Source organism: Lepidochelys kempii, chromosome 1 (genome assembly GCF_965140285.1).
Source record: "Lepidochelys kempii isolate rLepKem1 chromosome 1, rLepKem1.hap1, whole genome shotgun sequence".
NCBI classification, from domain to species: Eukaryota; Metazoa; Chordata; order Testudines; family Cheloniidae; genus Lepidochelys; species Lepidochelys kempii.
The window spans coordinates 218,038,747-218,058,130 of NC_136380.1; the positions used below are offsets into that span (position 1 = coordinate 218,038,747).

General features: G+C 47.4%; 1 protein-coding gene across 3 annotated transcripts in view; it reads left to right on the forward strand.

Annotated features, from left to right (window-relative positions):
- The first annotated feature begins 1,240 nt into the window (after positions 1 to 1,240).
- Positions 1,241 to 19,384, forward strand: part of MFAP5 (microfibril associated protein 5) — a 44,356-nt gene continuing 26,212 nt past the window's right edge. Inside the window, exon 1 of one of the 3 annotated variants that reach the window (XM_073313684.2) lies at positions 1,241 to 1,256. The gene's annotated coding sequence lies outside the window, so the exon portion shown is untranslated. Of the gene's footprint in view, positions 1,273 to 1,716; positions 1,766 to 19,384 lie in introns of those variants that run through there. The other 2 variants (XM_078849045.1, XM_073313675.2) reach the window with 2 other exon arrangements.

Below are 19,384 nucleotides of genomic sequence, written 5' to 3' on the forward strand. Positions count from 1 at the left end.
ATAAATTTGTTAGTCTCCCTTTTCTTTTTGCGATTACAGACTAACACAGCTGCTACTCTGTGACCTATTACTGTGGCTCTTTGGCAATGTACATTGATAAATTCTGGCACCTTCTCAGGCTCAGGTTGACCACCCCTGTTCAAGGCTATGATACTCAACTCAGTAACCTCCTCTCCAGTGCATGAGACACAACCAGCCTATTATTCTGTGCCCCCATATGTGACACACCATCCAACTCCCACCTCACCTAGGAGAAACCCAGCCCATTGCCCTACATTCCTTATGCCCATGATGGCAATCACACTCCCAACCCTGCTGTACCCCACTGTGTGACAGATGTTCCCAACCAATGTCCACACGTTTATGATAGACCCTCTCCACGCAGCAACCACATGTGTGTGACAAACCTACTTCCACCTACTGTGTTGTGCTTTTTCACATGACAGGCTAGGGTTAGGAGTGTGCCAACTGCACATCAGTATGTATAACAAATCAGTGAGGAAACCACTTGACCCTAGGGAGGGGAGGAGCAAAAAAAATCAGTGTTAGGAGGGAATGGCAGAGGGAAATTGCACGGAAGTCTGGAGACAGGAAGGTGAATGGGGAGTTGCAGAATGGGAAGAAAGGTTGAGAGCAGGCAATTCATTTCTATGATCTGCAACCCACGGATAGAGATTAATTTATTTGGCGCTCTCATGTACATGTGCATATGGGTAGGCTTGTCATGTGACCATGTGTAATCACTTGGGTGGCTATTGTGACTATGTGTGACTATGAATACAAAAACAATCTGAGAACAGTGTAGATTTTTAGAGTACTTACTAGAGTCACGCTTTAAACAGAAACCTAGTTTTAACCTTCACTATAGCCCCTGCTATAATCAGGGTGTATAAGAGGGCATTTGTCTGTGATTGAAAGGGTGGGGGTGTACTAGTGTGCAGGGGTGCATGATGTTGAGCATGTCAGTGCATGGGATGTTTCAGAGTAGCAGCCGTGTTAGTCTGTATTCGCAAAAAGAAAAGGAGCACTTGTGGCACCTTAGAGACTAACCAATTTATTTGAGCATGAGCTTTCCTGAGCTACAGCTTATGCTCAAATAAACTGGTTAGTCTCTAAGGTGCCACAAGTCCTCCTTTTCTTAGTGCATGGGATGTTAGTGTGCACGTGGCTATGTGACTGGGTGTGTTAGTGCGTGGGGGTGCACTAGCGTACGTGCCAGTATATTATTGTATAGGAGTGCTCACGAAGGAGTGCGTGTGAGTATATTACAGTGTGAGTATGCGTACATTAGCCTTGCTTAGTGTGAGTACGTGACTGCATTTGTGTCATTGCATGGTGTAGCAGCGTGTAAGCTGGTTGTTTATGTGCACTGTATTGTATGTGCGCATCTAAACCCTCCATACTTCCCCCTGCAGCAATAGCTGTGAAGCAGCAACGGCAGTAGCAACTCAGCTCCCTGCAGCCCGCACATCACCCAGTGCCAGCCGGCTAGAACCGGCCCCAGCAGCCCGGTCTCTGCAGTCAGAGTCAGAATGGCTAAACGCCCGTTTTGCCTTCCCCCTCCCGCTGCTCTCCTCCATCTCTCCCCGGAGCTCAGTGCGCGCTGGGCAGAATCACCGAGTTAGCTCACAAAATGCCTACGCGGTACTTAGAGACGCAGGCAGGACGGGTGGGGCCGCATCGGGGGGGACGGGGGGGGGGGACGAGATCGGCTGAAGCAGGGGGGAGAAGGAGGGAGGCGGAGGAGAGAGAGGAGCTGGAAAAGGTGCTGCTAATTTATATCTATTTAAATTTTTTCTCTTTTTCGTGCCTGTTTCTTTCCCCTCCTGAATTCCAGAGCTGGAGACATTCAATCTGTACAGCTGGGTGTAGCTTAACTAATGGGCTTGGGGAGGGCACCATAACCCATCTGTTAAGCATGTGAAGGGCACAGACTCCTAGGAGGGAGAAGAATTGTGTGGTGTAAACTAGAAATAATGGGATGGAACTGAACCCAGGGATAAGGTCTGTTAGATTGTGGAACAGAGTCTCCCCAGGAAAGTTGATTTGCTCATGTCATTTAAAACTAGGACTAGTGGACAAAACCCTGGAAAGTAACTGTCGTCCTGCACTGGTCCCCGGAGAAATGGGCTAGATGTGACACAACAAGGCTTACCCTGTCTGATTATAGCCATTTGAGGGCTCAGGGTGTGGGGACTAGACAGCACATTTTGCTTGGCTGGTAACTTAAAAAGGCCAGAAGCTTGTGATACCATACTTTTGTGTACTTTAGAAAAAGGGAAAGAGATCATCAGGCAGACAGAGTTACAAATAGACACATAGGGATAGAATTGGAGAATCATGTAGATCAACGGTTCTCAAACTATGGGGGGAGCGCCTCCCAAGGGAGGTGCGGGAATGTGTCAAAGGAGGCGCCAGCTGTGTGCTTTGTGTGTGTGTGTGTGTGTGTGTGTAAGAGCTCTGGCTGTCAGCCCCAGGTGGCTGGGGCTCCTGCAGAAGGGCCATGCACACCCAGGAGGCAGGGATAAAGGGAACAGCTGGAGCCCCGCCAGCCAGGCTTGGGCTCTCCTTCTCCCCCACCCCATCCCTCACCAGAAGGCAGCCGAAGCTCTGGCTCTCCTTCCCCTAGTCCCCACAAATCCCACACCAGGAGAGGACGGAGCTCCAGCTGTCAACTCCAGGATGGCAGTAGCAGTGAGGAAGTAAGGGTGGCAATGGGGTGCAAAGTCTGCTGTGAAACGTGATACTGGTGAATATAACTTTTCACATTGCCACCCTTACTTCTGTGCTCCTGCTGGCTCAGCGCTGCCTTCAGAGTTGGGTGGTCAGCTAGCAGCTGCTGCTCTGCATTCTGCCTTCAGAGCTGGGTGGTGGTATATGTACTTGGGGAGGGGGTGGGGGAATGACTACAGATACAAAGAAGGGGGACCCAATCACATACATTTGATAACCACTGACATAGATTGATCTCAAGTCCACTGCTTAGCCAGCCAGTAGTCAGTCCCATGAGGAAGAACAGTGCAGCTGCTGCTAAAATGGCACTGCAGGGAAAGGAAATAATACTGGGGAGTTAGAGAGATGGGAGGAATATGGTGGCCTTTGAGAGCAAGTTTAATTTAGGGGGCACAGAAATGGGCTGCGATTGATGGTGGCAGTTTGAGGTGTTCAGCAGCACTTTGAGAGGGTTTTTTTGATGAGACCCCAAGATGTAGAAGGTGGACGGTGGGATGGGCTTCTATGTATCCTCTATCATCAACCTTGTCCTTTTCTTTTCAATTTTCTGCATCCCCATCTCTCTCCCTCTTTTTCTATCTCTCCATGTCTTTCTCATTTTCTTTTTCTCTATCATTCTTTCCTTCAGGCCTCTTTCCCCCCTTGCATCTTTCTGGCCCTCTCTCTTCTCTAATTCCTTCTCTCACTTTCTGTTTCTTTCTACTTTTTTCTTTCTCTATTTCAGCCTTGGGAAAGTTCCTTCTTTCTGTCTCTCCCTCTCTTGTTCTTGCCATCTATTCTCTTTTCTCTGTTTGACTGTCTTGTTCTGGGCCTCCATCTCTTTCCCACATTGTCCTTCGCTGAATGTTGATGGTATTTCAAGGGTTGGTGGGCATGGTTTGATGCAGGCGCAGAGTGCTGTGTCTTAGGGGCAGGACCGGAAAAGGGATGATAAACATTTGCCCTATGAGCCAAAGGGCTTTATAGAGCATGTTAAAGAGCCCCTGGGGTTATCCCAGTTCCCATGATGTTTTACATCTGGTATGACAATTGCACTAGACGATGAGTTAGATGGGGGTGAGGAGCTTTTGAGACTAAACTCATTGCAGGGAGTGATCACTCCATCAGATTCTCTTTAAACTGTCTCCTGGTTATATGTTCAGTGCCCTTTGCCTGCACTAAACAGAAGCAGCAAATTGTCAGGACCAGGGGGGTGTCTCTAGGATCTTCTATTCCCTGTGGGGGGAGCATTACACAAGCAATTATTAGGAGGTTGATTGGGGTGTGGAGTGACTCTGCTCCCTTTTCTTCTGCTGCAGCCAGTGAAGGTTTGGAGGAGAAAGAGATACTTTGCAGAGTGGGCAGAAGTAGGTCACTGCAGCTGGCAGCTGTAGTTGGTGCAGTGTGATGTCGGCAAAGGATGGTGGTGGGAGGGGGGAATGGCCAGAGCGGGGAGCGTGTGAGAAGCATCTGAAACAGAGGAAAGGGAATTGTGTGGGAGTCACTGGGAGGAGTTGCAGGGGCCAGGCAGCCTCCTGCAGGCTGATTGCATGAATACCAGACACACCCTCAATCTCCTTACAGTCCTTCCCCCCACCATCTGTATCTCCCATGCATGCCTGTGTGAGATCTTCTCATGTGTCTCCAACAGAAAGAAAGTAGAAGAGATTCCGGGCTTGTTTCTCCACTGCTTTGAACTCGGGGTTGTTATTTTTATCTGGGCAAAATGGTGTGTGTGTAAGATGTCACATGGTGTAGGCAGTGGAGAATCAAGCCTGAGGGGAGAGAAAGAAATTGATGGAAGAAATGAGAGTAAGATGAAGGGATAGAAAAGGATGGATGAAATAAATGACAGAGAGGCTGATGAAGAAAGGATGATGAAAGAATGTAGTGCAAGATGTTAAAAGAAGGGGAGAGGAAGCAGCCAGAAAGAAATCTGGACAGGGAGTAAGAAACAGATGGAGAAAATAGAGAAAAAAACAGAGGCAGAAAGGAAAGAAAGGAAGAGAAAAGGGAGGAAGGGAAATGTGCTAGGCAAAAATTATCCATGCTATATTCATTGTAATTGCTACTGTGTATGTGTGGGTGGGGGGTCATCTTCTATTTATAAATGCATCCAGCAAAGGGAGCATGTTCTCGTTGCCTCTGCCAGAATTCATGAGGGCATAAACTTTTTCAGCCAACTCTTCCCCCACCATCCCCACCCGCTTCAAAGAACGTCAGTAGTTCCGGCCTTACCAGCTCCACAAGGTGTTGCAGTCCTGGGAACCCCACCCAAAACTCTTCCAGTGCCCCCTCAATCCTGACCCATAGCACTCCTTGCTAGTCCAGTCCTGCCTCAAGCTACCAGTTCCTCCTATGCACCTCACTCTTTACCTGCAGCGCCTCCTGTTATTCCATCATGCTTCCTCTTACCCCACCCCCAGCAGCTCAGCTCTTTCATCTTGGTTTTAACCCGCAGCACCTCCTGCTATTCCTACACTGAGACCTATGCATAGCTCTACTGATGCACCTTGACTCTGGCCAAAGATCATATTGTCATCTTCCTCTTGAGTACAGTGAAAATATGTTTAATATACTGTTCAGTATGCATCATTTGACCTTTTGTATGTTTCTACATTTATGCCATAGCCCTGCCTGCTATAGTTTCAGCAACAGAAATAGAGAGAGCTCTAGTACTATTGTGTATTGTTATATGGTTATTGTACCACATAAGAATGCATTCATTTCTCTCTCTCTCAGCCATTCTCCTATTGCCCTTGTGGCAGCCTCCATCTGCTGCCAGAGCTCATTCTGCCTTGTGCCTCTTTTGGCTCTATCTTTCAGACCTCTGCTCTCCAAGATGCTCAGCCAAAGTCAGAATGGTGCAGTAGTCTGCAGACGCACAACACACACCCTCCCAGACATCTCCGCCCCCTCTCCTCTTGTGCTCAGTCCCCACTCTCTCCTTCCTGCCCTGATGCTGGCAGTGTGACTACTCCTCCCTTGCCTGCAGTGATCCCAGCCCTTACTGCAGTGCAATCCATCACTCCTGGCCAAGGTCTGTGTGCGAGTGGAGGGGGAGATCCTGACTCTGAATGGGATTGTGGGTGGGCATGGAATGTAAGTCTCCTTTGCTAAAAAGGGAGAAGGGGCTCTTGGAATACAGACCCTTCTAGAACAGAAACCTCCTGCCCCATTCCTAGATACTTTATTTAGTCAGTCAGTTCCTGTGTTTCTTTGAAAATAATGTCTCTGCCAACATTCCAGTGAAAGTGACAGAAAGGAAACCAAGGAGACAGACAGTGAGAGAGGTACAAAAAGATACATACAGCAAGAGAAACCATAAGAAAGAGCACAGAAAAGAGAGAAAGGGCTGGGGAAGAGGAACAGAGGAAGAAAAAACAGGGAGAGAGAAAAGACAGATACAGAACAAAACAATAAAAAAAAAACACACACAGGAAGAAACAAAGAAAGACAGTGAAGGACACAAGTGACAGAAGGAAAGAGGGAGCTGAAGAGTGATCTATAAGGAGAGGGGAATAGATTGATGAGAGGAGATCATTTGAATTTTTAAGTGTTTTTATTAAGCAAAACAAACATATTCTGAAGTGAATGTAAATATTTTTCACAGCCACATTTAGATGGGATTAACACACCTTTTAATTCTAAATGAAGGAACAACTACAGATGAGGATATTATTAGTGGACAATAAAAATGATCTTTTCTACAAAGTGCCCCCTCTCCCTCTCCTCCTCACTCTTGTGAGCTACTGGGGCACTTCAAAGATAGCTGCAGAGTTAGATAAAAGAGATGAATGATTAAAACATCAGTGAAGTCTACATTTAGGCCTTGACAACACTGGAATTGTAGCCATCTGGGAGCTGCACCAGTGCAAACATCTAATGTCGACATGGTTTATGCTGGTGCAGATCATTCTGCACTGCTGCAACTTACCCTAGTTCAAAACTGAGGTAAATTACTCCATAGCAACCCCTTAATGTGTGTGTATATATGTTTTACACCAGTACAGCTCCAGGAAGTGGCAATTCTAAAAGATGCTATACACTGAGTAAGAACATGCATTGGATTGGGGGTTGGAAAGGAAGTCCTCCTTTGGGCAGAAGAAGCTCCCAGGAAGAAAGGAGGAGGAAGCCTTCAAGCAGGGAGCTAGGGAGGAAAGGAAACACTGGAACAACTTCCTCCTATCTCACTGAGGGGGGTGGGGGGAGGTGATATGTCTGAGCTCTGAGAATTTCAACACACTTGGCCAAACATGGGGGCTTTGCATCCCATGTGACAAAGAAGGATGCTTGGCTATGGTATGTGAAGCTGCAGGAGTGAGGAGCTGAATGCATATTGGCTGAACACTCTCAGCCTCCCTTGTGGGCTCCCAGAAGGGTTTTCCAGCCCATCAGAACTGGTCTTGATGAAGCAGAGGTCCAGGTGGAGAGAGTTCTACATCCTCAAGGCCATCACAGTAAAGGTACAATCACCTGCGAAACAGAAAAGGATCAGGACCAAACTCCCCTGAACTTTGAAGATGTGAATTTCATAGCTGTCCCCATCTTTAGACTGGGGTGAACACAAGCCCCGATCTAAATACCCCAAATTTAGGAGAAGATTGGATCTGGCTTTGAACTCTGTGGCTTAGGTCCATCTCTACTGCCAGCACAGGGCACAATAGGGGAATGACTCAAAAGATGGTATCAGAGCTCAAGTAATAATCGATCCTATAAGAAACTTTCTGGCTCCCAGGAATATTCCCCTTGCCTACCCTGACTCAAATGAACACACAGTGTTACATTGAAACAGGTTACAGAAACTCATTAATTTCTCATTGCTGAGACATAGTAACCAGGCATTAAGTTACAAGTGTATGTGAAGGCCAGGGAGATGCAGAGATAGAGAGAATGAAATTAGCTGAAACTGATGGCTTCCCAAATGCATTACAGACTTTATACTCAGGGATCATTCGCCCGCTCACTGAAAAGCAGTGATCTCTGGGGTGGAAAGCATCATGAGAGTTTGAATTGCCCCAGGGCAGTTGGTTTTGTTTTGCAATGAAAATATTACATTGCCTGCATGACAACTTCCCTAGCAACATGTTATGACGTTAGGGTCAGTACTGACTCAAGAGGGAAGAACACCCCTTGCTGAGCCATTCACACTACTCCTTGACACGTGGAACCCCATCAAACCACACTAAAGCTTTGGGGATCTGAACACTCCTATGACTCAGAGGGGAGAGTTTCCCTGTGGCACAGCACCCCCTAGCATTATATTGGGTCACTGGGGTTGGCACTTTTCCCTCGAGTCACCCATATCATGACATGCATCCACCAAGGTTAACTTGGAGGTCCCCCAGATCTACTTTGCTGGGGTAAGATGCCTGCAGCCGAGTGAGAGAAAGAGGGGAGATAGGCAGAAATAGAGGGAGATTTTTGAGTTTCCTGGAGGTGATCAGATCTCCTGAAATATCAAGTTTCATGGGGAAGGACTGTGGAGAAAAATCACAGATTCTTCTTCCCCCAAAACCTCCCAACTAAAGAGGTGCAGAACCAGATCACTCAGAAGCAGAGCGAGGTTTAAAGGAGGAGCCATAAAAAATTAAATTGACTAGGGACCCTAGCTCTGAAGGTATATGAAATGTAATCATAGTGAACTAGGATATGTGGAGTGCTGTAGCTCCCTCCAATGTCCACTAAGTGCAAGGGCACCATCCTCTATACTTTTTTCATTTACAGTTGTCCTATTTATAAAATATTGAATTGCCTCCAAGAATATTCACAATAAATAGCAATAAATTCATTGGCATTGAAGGCTAAACCAATGCTAACTAATATCACAAAGTCATTCTCCATCAACCCCCAAGCTTCCAACTCCCCTGGGTAAGCAAATGAGCCTTGCAGCCTGCCCAGAAATACAAAAACCTCAGACCCTGTTGGACCAAGTTGGAGGGGAAAGGAGAGGGTGTGTGTGGAGGAAACTGAATCCAAGTTGATGACCCCTCACTAAGAACAGCCTGCACATAGCTCCCCAGAGGTTTAAAACTGAGGGTTATTAACCCAAGTGCAATGTCTGATTTCGGCTGTTGTGGAGAACACAATGAGAAGGTAGGTGGTTTCTGAGTTATAAGAGACTCAAACCACAAAAAGATTTAGAGGTCAAAACCAACCACCTTGAATTTTTTTATGTGGCACACAGGTGTAATATGGTCCCTATGTGAAACACGTTCTGTGCTATCTGAAGTTTCTAAATGCTTTTCAGGAACTCAATCTGTATAGCACATTACAGTGATTCAACCTAGAGAGCAAAGGCCTGAATTACTGAAATGAGGTCCAGCTTCAAGAGAAAAAGTTTCCACCTCCTAGACAAGCACAGGTGGACAGAAGCACTCAGGGACATCACTGCTGGCTTGAGATCTAGAAACAGCAAAGGCTCCAAGAGACTTTTTACCCAGGTGCCAGGTATCACCTCCACTATTTCTCTTTGTTGTTTCATCACCTTATTGGCATCTCCTCTCTCTTGTCTGGATTGAGTTGATGCTAACTAGCTCTCATCTAAACCCCAGTCTTGGCCATATATAAAGAATTGCATTGGCTGGCGCCAGTGGAACAGATGGATAGCAGTGTAGCCCAGAATGCCTCATTAGCTCCCCTAATGACTGCAGGACTCCTGTAATTCCTCCCACCTTCTGCACTCCTTTCGCTGCCTCCTGGGACCAGTTGTCTCCTTCCCAGCTCTTTGGAAGGGCTGGAAGTGGGAAGGACCAGCTAGCCACTGACTTAATTTTTCATCCCCAGTGGTGGCTTGTCCGAAGGCTCTCTAAGGGTGGAAAGTGCTGGCTCACCCACTGCAGAAGCTCTGCACCAGTAGGGGAAGGTAGCGCCCCACCAGGCCTGGTGTGGTAACTAGGACACTTTGAGGATTTCCCTCGGACCTGTGCACTATGAATGATTGGGTTAGCATGCAGTTTCTAGAGAACCAGTGAGGGTTACAACTCTATGCCTCATGGGGCACTGCCTTCCCCTACAAGGTTTCCATCTCCTGCTGCCTTATTAATGAGGGACCTTGGGCTACTTCCTACCCTTCCTTCCTTGGGATTGGCTACAGGACTGTGACTATGCCTGGCAGCTCCCTTGAACCCAGGAGATGGGGGATGATTGGCCAGCTTATGCCTCCCAAGATCAAAGGAAGGAGCTGTGAGGTACAGGAGGCAGTAGTAGGGGAAGAAGGTCACTGAGCACCATCTCCAAGTGAGCAACAATAAATAGGGAGGCCTCAGGTCCTGTTAGGGGAAGGGGTAGGGAAGCTGGCCAGCTGAGAGTGGAGAGGGAGGATATTCCAGTGGTGGGAGGGGAGGTCATAGCTTTGCTCCCTCAGGCTCACAAAACATTTTGAAAATTTTAAGGCAAGGCTGTTTAAGTGGGTTCAAGTTATGATATGAATGATCACACAACTCTTTCTTTCCCTTTCTTTTTCTGTCCCTCCTATCTTCCCTCCACTCTTTTTTCTTTACCTTCACCATCTACCTAATAGCAGCCAAAATGGCAAATGCAATGCAGAAATTGCTCCTCATTCCTCCTGTAGATTCTGATTCCTGCCGTCTCTCCCCCCCCCCACACAGTCCAGTTCCCTAGGGTGAGTCCCCTCCTATAGCCCATTTTGCAAAGCAGCTAGTGAAGGGAGGATGCTTAGCTTTCTAACTCCTGGCTCATGGACACGGGGTGATGTCATTACTCTCTCTGCCAGCTGATTCGCTGGTTGCCAGGCACTCCATCTGTCAGCTTTCCATGAAAATCATGCATCTTAGTTCTGGGCTTTTCTCTCCTCTCCTTTGTTTATCTGATCCTGCTTTCTCTGTTCCTGGGACATTTTTGTGCCCTCTTCTTGAAACACATATGTGGCCATCTAGGACTTCATGGTTGTCATCTTGCTCCACATGGAACATCACAGCAGCAGCAGTGATGAAACTGCATTCCTCCTGCTCCAAAAGCCCAGGAACTAACCACTTAAGCTAAAGGAGACTCCCCATTAGCTGTTACCAGTATAGGGTGTATGACACAAAGTGCAGGAGTCCTGTTTTCAGTAGAGGTCAATGGTACATGTATAAGGCATCTGATTTTAGGTTTTAACAGATAAATATTGGTAATCCCCCCCCAAAAATTATAAATTTGAGTTTACCCAATAAAAACTGGAAATGGTTACTCAGTTCATGTTGACTTCACCCTTTTCCCAGTGTAATTTGTGTATAAAGATGATATCCCTGCTCCCTGGCTTGTGGCTAAAGGCTTGTCTACATGGAGCAGTAATGCAGACTATGCAGAGATCTAATTTCTAAAATGCACTAACACATTGCACATTAGTTGGGCCATGTAGACCCTTCTTGGTGCACACTAGAATTTCCTAGTGTGCTTTAATGTAGTGCTATTTCAAACAATATTATGTGTATATACCAAGAGAAAGTTCAGAAAAACCCAGATTTTTGGACATCTATATAGAACTCAAAAATAGTTACAAAATAAACCCTGAAAATGAAATTAATAAACCCCCTAAAGCAGAAGCCCTATGTACATACATCTAGCCAGTTAATTTATATGATTTCCCTACCCATTGCTCTTGTGCTCAATTATGTTCTTTAAATGATCCTGAATTCCTCTTGTTACAGCACAGCGATGGAGCCAGGACTCAGAACCAGGATATATATCTGGAATTTGAAAGTCCTGTGGGATATTAGTGGAAAATAAACTTTAAATATAATTCCTTCTCAAACTGTAACAAATTGCATTAAAGAATGATACACTCAGGTCCCCAAATATTTCTGGAAATGGAAACAAGTGTTACATTTGGGGATATTCAGGGATGGAAAGAAAGGAGAAAGGAAAAGGAGGAGATATATGAAAAAAGTACCTAGAAAGAGTTACAGAGGGAAGGAGAGAGAAATGTAGTAAGAAAAAGATACAATGGGAGATTAACAGAGGAGGTAGGTTGTGGGGGGGAGAGCGGGAGGGGGGTAGAAATCAGATGCCTTATACATGTACCATTGACCTCTACTGAAAACAGGACTCTTGCACTTGGTTTCATACACCCTGTACTGGTAACAGCTAATGGGGAGAGAGACTTTTTGACTTTTAAAACACTTTTAGTAATATCAGTGCAGAAACACAGCAAAAACAAAAATACAAATTCAAAAACAGTTGCCAAGCCCCGAACAGTACAAAGTGCAATTCCAAGAGTCTAACTTATAAACTAATATCTTATATTATATATTATAAACTAATCACGTATACGCTATTTGGATCAATTTATTCAGTCAAATACCTTATAAAAGTGTATAATATCTAAACTCCAGAAGAGGACGTAAAATCACTAAAAATCTAAAAAAAACCCCAAACACCAAAACAAAAAAGAACATCGGCAATCCCGGTACCAAATAATTTACATATACTTTTTAAAATGGCCATCTTTGCTTGACCCAAAATAAACTTTGCAAGGCATATCATAGATCTATTTGTGCACCTAAACTTAACAGTCAAAATAAATACAGTAGGAGAAAAATCAAGGGACAATAAACAAAAAATACCCTGAAGTAAAACAAATAATGGCTGTAACCTGGACCAAATAAGAAATGTATGAAAAATAGTCTCCTCTGTGTCACAAAAAGAACATGGACACCGACACCTGTGGAGTCAAAAGTTGCACAAACACATTCGTGGCAATAGCCCCGTGAAGAATTCTCCATTGGAGATCACCTATCTTCTTTGTGATGAGAGGCTTCTTTACAGTTCACCAGAATGGATGGGTGGAATCCACCACCAGAAATTGTTTTCCCCCATACTGTATCAGGATCATCAACAAGCATTCAAAAATGACATATCTTTACCACAAGCGTAAACAGTGACTTATGGCCTAAAATATTATAAATAAGTTCAGAAGACCCATTGAAGGCAAGCAAGCTGCTAGGCTTGTCAACATCCCAATCCACAGCAGGATCAACAGGCAGGAAAATAGAAGCATTAGTATAATCAGGACTGGTTCCCTCAAGGAGGCAACCGTCCAAACTGCAATATTACCCCTAGGAAGTGCTGATTCCACCTCTGATAAAAACCAAGCAACCCAGCAAACGGAGTGAAAACCAGGCTTGACAGCCAACATATCAGCTGAGACCCACGTAAAATGGTAAGACTAATCACATTAACCAGTTTTGTTATACCTGCTACAATAAGGGAAGAGACAAGACTCCTAGAAACAAGACTAGGAATGTGCATGGCAGGGTTATAAACAAGGAGTTCTGCAAGCAGTCCTGGGAACTCCAGCTGCCTGTCCTGTTGCCTCAGCTTAAAAACAAACACTCTAAATTGAGGCACCAGGGTTCGAAAAAATGTTCCAGATCAGAACCCAAACCCCCTACAGACCAAAGAAAAGCAAAGGCCATTTGCTTCCAAGAAACGGGCTTATCCTCAAACAACAGCTGTTACAGAGATTGTAACTAAAAAGTAGTGACTCTGCTCAAAGGATCAATGAGACCTTGAGCCCCTGGCACAACAGGCAGACACAAACCATTCTGCCTCAGCCAATGATGGCCATCCTAGCAAAAGTCCAAAAGAACCGTCTGAACTTTTTCTTAAAAGCATGGAAGGGGATCCAAAACAATACATTTGTGCCACAACATGGAGGCTGATAAATTATTAATGACTAACGTCTGCCCTCAGAAGGAAAGTTGAGGCAAACACCATCTTCACTTTTGCAAGTTCCTCTCCAGCTTTTTCATAACTCCCTGCTATTTCCAACTCAAATCATCATCAAGTCCCAGCAAAATATCAAATGCATTAAAGCCAGTTTGGCTCTACAGTAGTGCCCCCGGAAAAACTGGAAGGTTGGAGATTACTCAAATCCCCAGATGCAGTATGTCACTCTTCCAATTTACGTGAGCCAAGGAAGTCTGCTCAAAAGAATGCTGATGTTCAGTCAAAACCTGCACAACCATCAATCAGCCTTCATGTTGCCCACAGAGAGGCAGGCAGCCCCTGTACCTGCAGTGAAACCATGACCCAGAAAAACATTCCCTCTCCAATCAGCCGGCCCATCAGTTTGGTTGCCAGCCTCTGTGTGGGTCTCTTGAAAAAATAAAAAAGTGTCCACCTTTTTCTGGGACAGATACTCATAAAGAGCCAAACTTTTGTAATGTCCCTCCACCCATTCACATCAGAGAGCCACGTACAAATGTATCCATTAGACCAGTACTCATTAGAAAAAAATAAGAAAAAGGCAGAAACAAAAAAACCCCTCCTCCCTCCCAAATCTCAAACAAAACCACCATATTTTCCTATATCCATTAATCCCCAACATTTCCATTGGTCAAAGAGACATGCACTTTGATCATCAGGTTTTTTCAATCTGTAGCACTTCTGTTTGTCAAACTCAGACAGAGGCACATCTCATAGCATATGGAGCAGGCAACACAATGAGACTAAGCTCAGGAAACCAATTTCCCCTTAGCCACAGCCAGAAACCTATCAATAGCATCCAGGGTATATCCCCCATCAGGCATTCAGGGCTCAGGAATCTGAGGTCATTGAGCCTGAGAATGTGTGGGACGGAGTCACTGCTGACCTCAAGGGTTTGGAGTGTGTGTGTGTGGGGGGGGACGTCACAGAAATGGGAGGAGCTCCTGGATCCAGGGGGCAAAACTAATGCCTAAGAATTCTCCATGTCCCCAACCTCAGCAGCATCCTGAGCAGTGTGCTCCCTACCCTGCCCAAACTAGCCTGCTTCGCTGTACCCTCAGAAACTGGAGCTCCCTTCACAGTCAATGGCCATTTTTTGCTTTGGGGCTTTGCCAGGAAGCCAGATGCCACAGCCCAGGCTGTGGATTCCATAGTCTCTATTACGCAGTCAGGCTCAGGCTGGTAGGCCACTGAGTCAGGAGCCACAAACCCGGTAATGCCATCTCTCCCAGGTTGTAAAGGGGCACTAATGCCCCAGACCCAACATCTCAGAGACATCTGGAGCCTGTTGGGACCCAATCCCTGCCACAGCCACCCCACTCTGTGCTTCACTCTCAGAAACCCCACATTTCCAGGCACAGGGTCAGCATTCCTAGGGGCAGCCTGCTTCTTCTTGGGGCACTGATTAACCAAATGTGTCAGACTCTGCTGGGAGGTTCAGTGTCTGAGCCCCAGCTGTATTGCCTAGCAGCAAGAGCCTGTGGGTCCAGCAGTGGGGGAACCTGGGCCTTCCCTGCTCCACTAGGTTCCAACCCAGGGCCCTGTGGCTAGCCATTCAGACATGTGGCCTGGAGGATGGACGCCGCCAAGCCTGCTCCCTGGGTCACTTCCTATCGCATTCTCAGCCCTCTCCACAGCCTCAACAAGGGTTGGCTTCTGAACTCATGGAGAGGAGGGTGGTTCTCACTGACTGATCCGGAGGCTCTTCTCCTTCAGTTGCAGCCCTCCCCGCATATTCCCTGTCTCCACAGGGGTTTTTGGTGGCTCTTTCCACAGGGTCTGGTGTAGACAGTGTGCTGCTCCAGCAGCCTACCAGCGTAGGACTGCTCCCTTGCTCTGCTCACCCTGACTGAGCTGGGCCGTTCCCTTTTGAGCTCTGCCTCCACTGTGAGCATGCCCAGCAGGTACAGATGGGCATGACTTTCTGGGCCCAGTGCTGCTTGTTAACCCTTGGCTCCCCATTGTAGGGCTTATATATCCCATCACACTCAGGCTAAGACTGGAAGATGAGTCTTCCTCCTGCCACCTCCCCTCCATCCCGAAAAAAGAAATCAGCATTTGTGTGTGCCTGTTGGTGATGAAGTACCTGGAAGTCATAGGGCTCCAGGAAGAGGTACCACCTCATGATCTAGGTGTTGGTATCCTTCATGGAGTTTATCCAATGGAGACAGGGCATGGTCTATGATGAGTAGGAAGGAGTTCCCTAGGAGACAGACTCAGACTTTAAGATCAGAAGGGACCGTCATGATCATCTAGTCGAGTGGTTTTCAATCTGTGATTCATGCACCCATGGGAAGTGGGATCCCAGACTATGTGTAAGGGGTCTGTGAAAGGTTGTCATTACCATACATCAGTGGTTTTCAGCCTGTGGTCTGCAGATCCCTGGGGGTCCACAGACTATGGCTAAGATTTTCAAAGGGGTCCATACCTAAGATCCCTGTAAGGTGCGTGGCCACGCAGCAGCCTATTTAGCATCGTGCAGGCACTCAGGGAACCCGCCCAGCTGGGACCTGCTGCAACCAGTCCGAACCCAGCCCCAGCCCCAAACTAGCTCCCAACCTGCCATAGCTGGGGCAGGGGCACCCCTTCCCCGGCCCCAACTCAGCCATGGACCTGCCGGGGGAGGGGGGCCCTTGCCCCGGCCCAAACCCACAACCCAGACCTGGCCTGGACCTGCTGCGGCCAGGGTGCCCTCCCCTGGCCCAAATCCAGCCCCGACCCCGGCTATGTCACACATCACCTCCATATTGGTGCACAGAACAAAATTCATTCAGCATGTGTGGGAAAAATTAGAGGGAACACTGGCGTACCTCCATTTGAAATTTTTTAGGAGTCTGCAAATAATAAAAGGTTGAAAACCACTGATCTAATCTAATCTTCTGCACATTGCAGGCCACAGAACCTCATCCACCCATTCCTGTAATAGACCCCTAACCTCTGGCTGAGTTACTGAAGTCACAGAATCACAGAAATGTAGGGCTGGAAGGAACCTCAAGAGGTCATCTAGTCCAGCCCCCTGATCTGAGGCAGGACCAAGTCTACTGAGACCATCCCTGACAGGCATTTGTCCCGCCTGTTCTTAAAAACCTCCAGTGACAGGGATTCCACAACCTCCCTTGGAAGCCTATTCCAGTGCTTACCTATCCTTACTGTTAGAAAGCTTTTCCTAATTCCCTACCTGCAGATTAAGCCCAATACTTCTTGTCTTACTTTCAGTGGAGATGAAGAACAATCAATCACCATCCTCTTTATAACAGCCCTTAACATATTTGAAGACTTATGAGGTCTCCCCTCAGTTTTCTTTTCTCAGGGACTAAAAATGCCCAGTTTTTTTTTTTAAACTTTTCCTTATAGGTCAGGTTTTCTAAACATTTTTTCAGTTTTGTTGCTCTCCTCTGGACTCTCTCCAGTTTGCCCACATCTTTCCTAAAGTGTGGTGCTCAGAATTGGACATAGCACTCCAGCTGAGGCCTCCCCAAGTCCTCAAATCATCATTAGGGCTACGATTTTGTCACAGAGGTCATGGAAGTCATGGAATCTGTAACTTTCATAGACCTTCATGACTTGAGCCTCCAGCTCCTGGGAGCTGTAGGGTCCCTTGCCACCCCTGGCAGCTGGGAACTGTGGGGGCCAAGCTCGCAGCTGCCACAGAGCTCCCATGCCGTGGGGAGACCCCAAGCTCCTGGCCACCACAGGCAGTGCCCCCCGCCCCCGTGAGCTCCTGGCTACCATAGAGGTGCTTTGCAGCTCCTGGCTGCTGCGGAAGCCCTGGAGCACAGAGCTGCCATGGACGGCTGGGGTGCCGCAGAGCATGAAGCCGCCATGTGCAGCTGGGGTGCCCTGGAGCTCCAAGCCACTGCAGGCCATTGGGGTGCCCTGGAGCTCCCAGCTGCCATGGGCTGCTGGAGTGCCCTGGAGCTCTGAGCCCTGCCACGGGCAGTAGGGGGACCCTGTATCTCTGAGACAGGCTCCCCTAGGTGGTGTGGGGAGCCTGCAGCTCCCTATTTTGTCATGCATATTTTTAGTAAAAGTCACAGATGGTCACAGAAGCCTGTGACCTTTTTCTTTATTCATAGAATCATAGAACTGGAAGGGACCTTGAGAGTTCATCTAGTCCAGTCCTTGCACTCATGGCAGGACTAAGTGCCTGTGACCTGTGACTTTTACTAAAAAGATGTGACAAAATCTTAGCCTTAATCATGACTTAACTTCAAATTACAGAGAATCTACCATTTGAACAAGTTTAAACCTGCAAGTGACCCATGCACCACGCTGCAGAAGAAGGTGGGAGAATAGCTTCAGCGTATTGTGTTACATAGTCCACAATCAATAATGTGGGTTTTCTCAAGGGGCCCCACTAAATGTCCACCCATTCAAAAGGTACCCCCACCAGAGAGTGGAACCAGGGTGTCCCTTCGGGTCCTCCCAGCTGACATTCAGGGCATGAGGCACAAAAATTGCCTATTTCTTTGTGTATCCCCAGCCAGAAGAACCCGAGGGCAATTCTCTCCAGCATCTTTTCTCTCTCCAAGTGTCCCACACACAGCACCAAGTGTGCTGGGTGGAGAACCATCTGGCAGAACTTTTTGGGGACCAGGAGCTGTCTCACTGTCTCCTGCATTTGGGGGTCCCACATTACCCTGTAGAGCCATTGATTCTGGAGCTTGAAGTGGGGCCACTGCTTTAGTTGTCGAGATTTACGCTTTTCTCCATCAGAGAAGGCTATCTGCTCCCATGCCCAGCTCCGAGTCTGTTCCTGCATGAAATCTTCATTCTTAGGTAGCCATATAGGACTTACACCTTTGGGTGCCCCTGAGCTATCAGGCAACTGGGTTGACATTCCTGGCTGACAGGAGTGACCTTCCCCAGGGTCTTCCATTTTGCCCTGCCCCATAAACCCCCTCTGAGATTGGGCTGATTTCCATTTTTGGGGAAGGGGGGGTGGGTCTCCGCTCCACCATTTCAGGACCTCCTCAACCATTTAACCTCCTCAACTCAAGTTGCAGTGGGAGAGGTTTAGATTGGATATTAGGAAAAACTTTTTCACTAAGAGGGTGGTGAAACACTGGAATGCGTTACCTAGGGAGGTGGTAGAATCTCCTTCCTTAGAGGTTTTTAAGGTCAGGCTTGACAAAGCCCTGGCTGGGATGATTTAACTGGGAATTGGTCCTGCTTCGAGCAGGGGGTTGGACTGGATGACCTTCTGGGGTCCCTTCCAACCCTGATATTCTAAGATTCTATGATTCTATGATTTTCAGTCCTGCCTTAGTATTCTGGGGTAGACCAGGGTGCCCAATAGCCCTATCCAGTAGGTCTTGGTGTAGCCCCTTATCCTCAGCTGCACTTCCATTGTGGGGTAGGGTTAAATGTCCCAGTCTATGCACTGGAGATAGATGGGAGTGCTTGACATGTCGAGAGACTACTAAATTTTCTTGCACAATTGTTTGGTTGCATCCAGAGTCTACCAGGCCTGTTACCTCAGACCCAATGGCCCATGCTAGGATTAGCATCTTGGCTGGGTGCTGTCTGCAAGCCTTAATGCATGCAGTCCAGGTCTGGCTATAGCTGCAGTCCAAGGGGTATTCCTACCTAAAAATGTCCTTTCTGTCCACACTCAAAACAGTTACCCTTTGGAGCTGCGGCTGGCTGGCCCTCCTCTGGGGTTGTGGGGTTTCCCAGGGGGCATTTACTCCGCTTCCCAGGGACCTTGGTCCCCTTGCAGCTCCACCTTGGTGGCGGGGGTCAGGCCCCGTGGACAGGAGCAATCTAAAGTGGAGCATCCAATTCAGCAATCCTGGGCTCTCCATCCCAGCCCGGCCTCCACTATGTGTCGGTGTCCTGAGTTCAGGTGTCTTGGTCCTAAGTATCAGCGAGGCCGGACCCGCTGCAGCCACATAATTCTCCATTAGGGTTACAGCCTCTGCCAGTGTTGCTGGTCGATGGCGCTTCACCCATCCTCTCC